Source organism: Gallus gallus, chromosome 7 (genome assembly GCF_016699485.2).
Source record: "Gallus gallus isolate bGalGal1 chromosome 7, bGalGal1.mat.broiler.GRCg7b, whole genome shotgun sequence".
In the NCBI taxonomy this organism is placed as follows: domain Eukaryota; kingdom Metazoa; phylum Chordata; class Aves; order Galliformes; family Phasianidae; genus Gallus; species Gallus gallus.
In genome coordinates, this window is record NC_052538.1 from 35,474,078 (window position 1) to 35,482,459 (window position 8,382).

General features: G+C 45.7%; 1 long non-coding RNA gene across 1 annotated transcript; it reads right to left on the reverse strand.

Moving 5' to 3' along the window:
• Positions 1 to 5,158: 5,158 nt before the first annotated feature.
• LOC101749370 lies at positions 5,159 to 8,182 on the reverse strand. Its single transcript, XR_001467685.2, has 3 exons — positions 8,061 to 8,182; positions 7,281 to 7,383; positions 5,159 to 6,297 (listed from the first exon to the last, which is right to left on the reverse strand). It is a non-coding gene; the product is annotated as an uncharacterized LOC101749370 (long non-coding RNA).
• Between the last annotated feature and the right edge of the window lie 200 nt (positions 8,183 to 8,382).

Consider the following 8,382-nt stretch of genomic DNA (forward strand, 5'->3'; position numbering starts at 1 on the left):
GCTCTGAAGTTCCACAAAAATACCCCCTGGGAATTCCAATCATGATGCTCTGTATCTATATTTATATAAGAGGTAGAAAAAATAGCACATGTATATATATTGCTTGTAACTATATGCATCTACGTATGCTCGTGTACGTATATATGAAGGCATTATGAAGGGCAGAGAGACTGGATTTTGAGGACCTTAACCAGATTAAGAACTTTTAAGCTGTTTTAATGTTTCCTCTATGGAATTTTTTCTCTATGGTGGCCAGAGTATTTCCAGATGAAGGGCACCGCTCTCTGTTAAAGATACATTTTTTCCTCTGTGATGTGTGGGAATCTGTACCTAATGCCTATAGTATATATATGTGCATATCTATATGCTGTTTCTCTGTGCTGTAATTTAGGTTACATTCCTTGAATACTTCTTCTTTTTGGTAGCAGAATGCTAAATATCTTAAGAGACGACAAATATGTTTCTGTAAATGATGAAGAGAGCAAGAGATGAAAGACCAGAGCTGATACAGCCGTGTGTTATTCCCTACGCTTTGCTTCTGCTAATGCTCTCCCTCTGTACACTAATTACTAGAGCATCAGCTTCGTGCAAAGACCTTATTCTTTTGCTAGTACCTTGGAAAAAAAAAACACAACACAAAAACCAGGAAGTGAGACAGGCAGTAGGGGTACAACACGAAGATATTGGGGTGCATGCTGAATATAAGCATTATATTTGTGTGTCAGTGGGGGGGAGGGGGGTTGAACGCATGTGTGCAGAGAAAGCGACCCTTCTCTACAAGACCCCAACAATTCCTGGATGCAGCTGATAATCTTTGATTATTTTTCCAAAAATGAGATTTTTCATCCCATCTAGCTAGCAGATCGAGCCAATCACAAGCCCATTTCCATACGGGCAAGGTTTCATATTACTTTGAATTATTAAATCCAGCCCACGGTTACCGATACTGTATGTGCTCTTGGAGAGAAAGCACACACACACTCATGCACAAACTTTGCATGAAGATTGAAAAGCAAGGCAGAAGAATAAACAGAGCAGTGGGGAAAAATAAAATATTTAGTACCTACTTTTCATTTATAGGTGGTACAATAGGTCACAGTTCTCCACTTTTTCCACACCTAAAAATAAAGCCCCTTGAAATGACACAGAAGGAGGGATTCCTGGGATGTAGCAAGCCCATATTTATTTGGTTGGTTTTTTGGATTAATTTTTTTGAATGAATCTGAAGATTGCCCCAAACAACTCTACAGCTGCCATCACCAGGGCAGCGTGAGCCAAAAAACGGACTCAGGTGCCACTTTCCAGGGGCTGGTCACTGGGCTACGCCCCACCTCTGTGCGGCTGGGGCAATGCCAGGAGATCCAGGGCCCTAATGGAAGGGCATGGACATCAGCCCCCATTGGCAGTCACCGCTCCTCTCGGTGCAGATAACTCCAAAAATAATCAGAGTGATGCTGCACGCTGCTCCTGGTCAATTAGATCTAGCGATTGGAGCCCGGCTGCTTGGTAAACAAGCTCAGAAAATGTCCAGGACCAGAATACTTATCTGCTTCTACACACTCAAAATGATTTTCCACTTCCCATATGGAAAAATGATAATGCAGAAAGCGGATGATAGTGAGTTTGCAGAGACTCCATGCAAGCAGCATTGTTATTCATAGCACTCACCGGCGGGGATGGCAGAGCTGCACACCGGGAGCCCTCCCCAAAGGCAGCACTGTCCATGGAATGCAGGAACCTTCCCCAGAGTGTGGTAGGAGCTGCTGAGAACATCACCTCGTTAGCACAGGCCCCATTAGCCAGCATCACACATGCAGCAGAGACAAAACCAACTGGAGAAATGGAAAATGGTTCATCTTGCAGAGCAAGGACAGGACTCACCGTGTGCTTCCACCCGCTACACGTGTCTCTTCTCTGCTTTCGTGGGAAAACTCACAGCTTCAGCATAAACTCTTACTCATGGCGGAGTGCACAGCAACTGTACAGAACACAGAAATGAGGATGTGTGGTTAGAGTTAAAAATGAGTGAGAGTGGAGGACAGCACGATCCATCACTGGAACAGGTTGCCCAAGGAGGCTGTGGATGCCCCATCCCTGCAGGCATTCAAGGCCAGGCTGGATGTGGCTCTGGGCAGCCTGGGCTGCTGGTTGGCGACCCTGCACATAGCAGGGGGTTGGAACTGGATGAGCACTGTGGGTCTTTTCAACCCAGGCCATTCTATGATTCTATGATCCATCCAGTTTTCAAGAGCCATGGGGATGGGCACTGAGGGGCACAGTGGGCTGGGGTTGGGCTTGGGGGTCTTAGAGAGCTCTTCCAGTCTTCATGGTTCCCTGTTCCTGTGATTCCCACCACATTAGCCCATAGCATGGTGGGTTATTTCCACATCCTGGGTTTGTGCCAGAAGCTCCTGCAGCACAGGAAGGGAGCAGGGAAGTGCTGCAGACTGAGATCCTGAGCTGATCTAGAACAAGGAAGCAATGGGAAACATGTATTTCACATTTCCTACTGAAGTACTGCATTCAGACTGTACTGAGGACTTCAAAACACCAATTTCTATATTTGTCTCAATAGTTTTACTTGGGTCACCTATGGCACAATTGCTCTGAACCTTATTTGTATGCAGGCTATCAATGGGAGCAAGTGGGAGTGGGCAGCCCTTGGGGAACAGGCTGCATCATCAAGGGAGCCCATTGGGTGCCATGATAGAACTGCAGGGTTACAAACATTGTGCTAGGGGAAGAAATGCAATTTCCTTTTAAACAAAGAGCCCACCATATCTTAGGAAACTTAAAAACAGTACATCAGAACACCCATTTGATTTGAACAAACTCAAATTGCATTCACAAGACTGTAAATGATTTTTCGGTATCACATGACTTAACTGGGACTCCAAACTCGCATGAATCACAGCCAGAGAAAGTCTGAAAGGAAACCGATCCCAAATCCCAGCTAACAGCCGGTGCTTTCGGGGAGCTGCGGGGTTTTAATTGCACTGTTGAATCAGAAAACCGAGTGTGTGCACTGCTGTTACCGCTAATTAATGCACTGACTGCTCCACGCTAGCTCGACCAGGACAACACATTTTGGGGTTGCCTGTTTTTTTTGTGTTTCAGAAATGATCGTTACTGACCTTGTGTAATTATTCAGGCGCAGTTCCCCTGCTGATATGGAGATCCTTGTTGTTGCTACTGACTTTATGGAGAGCAAAGTTAAAGCCGCTGCAGCGCAGCGCTAAAACGCCGCTCCGTTCGTTATCCTGGTCATTCTCAAGGCCTGTTGGTCGTTTCTGTTTCCATTGCTCTTCCAGGAGGAGCTACAGAAGCTCTGAGTAATGCTTTAGAGAGTTCAAGATTAGAGCTTCAGTGACCTTTTACCTTGATGCTCTGAGATGCCACACAGTGCTTCCTGCAGACCCTGCTACTTGGTTGTAACCTTTACTATCCCAATTCAAATCAAGCTTCCTCTGATTAAAAATTTCTTCTCTGTATCGTTAATATCTTCCTCCTGCCTTTCTTCCTCCCTCTCTCATAAAGAATTTAAATATAAGATCTTTGGATGTGATGCCTCAGAATATGTTTGGGGTTTTTTTTTTTTTTGTCATTACTATCTTCATAAGTCATTATTTCTTAATGAACAGCTAGCTCATTCTCCATACTGTTCATACGCTTCAATATTCAGCATCACTGTCAGCACAGATTTGCTGCTCTTCCCAACTTTCACTGAAGATGCTCAAATAAAATGCCTTTCAGACTTTTGCTGACTGCCATCCCCATCCTGCTCTTGAAGGTGGCGTTGAGGCACATCTCAGACATAGCACGGTCCTTTTTCATTAAATCTCCCTTATTCTGCATCATGTAAAATGGAAATTCTGCTATTTTTAGCAAACCATGTTGCTCTTTAAAAACGGTGAGGAATTGGAGGTCTTTATCAATGCGTGTAGAAGATGATTGTTACCTTCTTGAGTAACGTTATCAATATGTCTGAATACCTCTATCTGATGGTACTTCAGAACTAGGTTGGCATTTTTGCTGACATATTAAGAGTTTTAGTGGTTCTATACATAAGTTACCTAACTGAAGCCAAATATTAGGCCTTTCAAAGCAATTCAGGATCTCACGGTGAAAATACATGCATACCCCTGTGACAGCACACCCTCCCTTCTGGCTAAGCTTTCCCCAGGAGGCCTTGCAAGCACTCAGCACCGCAGCCCTTCCCCCTCCCACCGCCCCTCCTGCAGCTGGCAGAGCACCAGGGATGGACGGACCCAGCGAGGACCTGGCTCTGAGCGTCCCAGAGATGGGCACTGAAAAGACCTTGTTCTTTATTCCTCTGTCTCATGATGCTGGTGACATCCTCACATCCTCTTCACGCTCTGGGATCTTTTTCTTTTCTTTTTTTTTTGCCAAATATGTTTTTCCCTTCATAACACATATCATGGATTTTACCAATTACATTTTAACTCTTCAATCCCCCCAGGGAACTTGAATCAATGTAATGTTTTGAATTTATTCTCCAAAAGAGGAGAGCAGGGAAGGAGCTGGATTTTTTACCACTTGTTTTAATCTACAATTGGAATTTCCTGCAGCTCTTTGGAAATCTTCTGCATTTTCAGCAAACCTCCAAATATGGTTTTACTGGACAAAAACACAAAATAAGACGAGCCTTTGGGCATGGATTTGTTCCCCATAGCACTAGGAGCTGGGGCAGGTTCTGCTCCTTTTCTCCCCATACAGACACAGATTGCATTTTCTGGGTTGTTGCCCACACGGACAAATTTTGTGACTTCCTTCTGCAGAGCTGCAAAAGTAATGAGGAGAAAAAAAAAAAAAAGAAAGGAAGGGAAAGGGAGAAAGAAAAGCTACCGAGAGCCCACACCCCCATCATGGCTCCGTGTGCCCCAGCTGCACATCATACATGCGGAACATTGAACCATCCTCTTAAATATTATGACATGGAGAAAATCACATTGTGCTTTAGCCTATCAACAAAGGAGCAAAGCAATTACAGAGCTAAACACAGTCGAGGAAGACCCAATAAAGAGAAATCCAAGAAAATTTGGTGAAAATTCTTAGGGGGCCTTACAATGTTTAATCATGCTCCAGGCCTAAATTAATATTCTGCTTCTAATTCAAAAGACTGAACCACAAAGGTACATCTTTTGGGTATTTTTAATAACCGTCGTACAACACTCTGTGAATTAGCAGCTGGGCTGACTGGTATTTTACCTTTTCTTTGCTTACTCAAGTAAAGCAGTTAATATTAGTATAATCATCAAACTAACATTAGCCAGACAGGAGGACAGATTTTTTTTTCTGTATTGTAATGCAGAATTATTAAAAAAAAAAAACCAAAACAAAACAGCGAAACCAAGATTTAGGAATTCCTTTGTGCATTAGTTTAAATAATTTTTTTCCTAGGCAGTTTCAATAAACCAAAAGATCTTTGTTGTATTCAGCCATTTTATAAGACAAATAATAGATTAAAGAGCACCTAGGCACATGGAAAGCTGGAACCTGCCTCCTGCTGGGCGAGAACAAAGAGCTGAGCACACACTCCTACCCACGGCTGCTGAGTGGCATCGGCAGTGTGGATGGAAGGCAGTGTGGATGGAAGGCAGTGCGGATGGAAGGCAGTGTGGATGGAAGCAAGCCCCTCCTGCTCACTGGAGGCAGAACGATGCACAACACACCTGGCAAGTGCAGGTTAGTGGGCTTGCTTCTGTCTTCTAAAACAGACTCAAGCTTCTCATTGCCATGCCTCCTCCTTCCAGCCCTGCTGTTTTCAAATGTGACATCAGGTCAGATGCTTGGTTTCACATCTGGTTTGTGGAGTAACTGGTCTCACCCAAGTTTTAGATGGGTTTGGGTAACCATGTGCACTTGTCAAGGAGAAAGAGGATTTCCTTTAAATGAACAAGGGAGACTGGAAGGCACAAAAATGTTAAACAGAAGTCTCTGCCACTGAGGAATACACCGTGAGATCAAACACTGCTCACAGACAACCCAGAGCTGGCCCCACCTGGAGTCTGCAGGCTTCTAGTCTGGATACTGACAAAGAGCCATGCACTTTGGCACAGAGTCCCCATTTTCATACAGTTCCTACTTAATAATTCCATAAAATTGCAGCCCAAGGTACCTGAAGCTGCGTCTGTGATAAGCAAGCAGTACAAACGCTGGCTTGTGCTGTTCCTCCTGTAGATCTCAAGTCATACTCCAACCATACACAGCCCCTAGGGTAGAGCAGGTCAACCACACGCAACGCTTCACGCAGCAACTGGTATTGTCTTGCATTTGCTGCAGACAGACAAAAAACACAAACGTAAATACATGTAAATACATGTAAATACAAAGGCAAGCAGGCAGGATAGGATAGGACCCATTCTTTTGAATCTGGGACTGTATGAATCCCTTACAGGCAGTGTCTCCATTAACACCTGTGTACACTTGTACCTCCGCAGCTCTTTATTGCCTACACCATCCTATGTTACAAAATACTCCAACGTATTTTTCTAGAGGAAAATTCGACAATGCTCCTGACCTCAACATATCCCCAGCAGACATGAGGACCCACGTGAGCAGAGGAGGCAATGGGTCTGATGGGAAACAACAGGGTGGAAAACTCTGCACCAGTGACCATGGCTTGCCAGCAGGCCTCCTGGTGGGGACGTGCTGCTGGTAGCTTCTTTAATATCTTCATGGATTAATGCTCCAGGAAAGCACAGCTTACAATGTGTTTGCACATGGTCTTAGCCAGAGTCCCTCGCTCTGTGCTGTGCTGATTCCCTCTGCACTGGGCCATCTGCTTCCAGGAAAGACAAAGAGATACCAGGACCCCCTGCCCACCTGAACTCCAGTGAGGAAGCCCCCTGAGCACTCATCAGCCCTCACCAGAGCAAAACCTCTCCTTTTCAAGTAAAAAAGTGCACTTTTGCACTATTTTATTTCCCATACTTGGCTCAGCACTGCATCCTCTGCCTGCGTTATGTAGCACAGGCAGAGAATGAATGGATGGGGAGAGCAATCCCAGCTAGGGATGAGCAGGGCCTTGTGTTGGTGTTGGACCAGTATCCACAGGAGGGGCTAAAGTGCAAGAGGAGACTGGTTTGACAGAGCAGAGATAGGCTTAGCTATACAAAAAGTGATGAAAAGAGACCGAAATGGCAATGAGAAAATTCAGAAGAGATCTAAAGTGTTACGTGTAACATCGCAATCAGCCCTTCTGTGCACCCGTGTGTGCAGAGACACTCAGACATCTCAGCCATTGCAGGCTCACTCACCAGTGTTCCCAGTAAAATTAAGGCAGATTTAAAGGACTGCATCGCTTTGTCACGTTTATTTCACATCTTCTCGATAACACAGTTCATGCTGTAAAATGACGACCTGAAAAATCAAGCTTGGTTAAAACAAATTATTAAAATAATGTAAGTAGGGGGGTGGGGGGGAACGGTACAAATTGTGAAAATGGGAGAAAATCTTAAGGGGAGTCTAATTAAGGGAGAAAAGCAATTTTGTGTCAAGGTAGCAGTTCAGAAAGAGAACGTACAGGTGCCCTGAGCAGGGCCTGGGGTGCTCCCTGTGAGTGCTGGGATAGCCGAGCCCTGCCGTGCACTGCACACAGGTGCTGCAGGGCAGGAGCCCCATGAGATGGACCAGCGCTCTGATCCAGCGTGGCAAATCCTGGGAGTCCGAGTAATATCTGCAGACAACGTAATTTAAGGTGTCCTTTCCATTATTCAAATGCGTATGTTGCTACAGGGTGAGAAGACAGCCAATACGGCATGGAGCAGAAACAGGAGGACACCGGTGAAATGGAAGGAGCGGGGCTAGCAGTTTGCTTGGCTGTGAGCAGGCAGCACCTGAGGACACTGGATCTGGTACCTGCTCAGCACCAGCCTGGGCAGCTGGTGGGAGGGAACAGGGAAGCTCCTGGTGGGAATCTCCTGGCTCCTTCTGGGACATTGCACACGGAAGATCCACACAAGGGGAGATAAACTGCATGGAACAAAACCATCTCTTCTGGCCCACAGCATCCCAAGAGAAAGATCTCATCACCTCACCTTGTTTTGCAGCAGTCTTCCCCACACAGCACACAACAGCTCCCTTGTCCCACTTCGTTCTGGACAAGTGAACATAGAACCACCGAAAACTTTAAGGTTGGAAAAGACCTCTGAGATCTCCACGTTCAACCCCACCTCCCCCCCCATGCCCACTGCCCACATCCCTCAGTGCCACATCCCCATGGCTCTGGGACCCCCCCAGGGATGGTGCCCCCCACCCCCTGGGCAGCTGTGCCACTGCCTGACTGCTCTTTCAGAAAATGTTTTTTTCCTAATATCCAACCTGAAGCTGCCTTGGCCCAACTTGAGGCCGTTGCCCTCA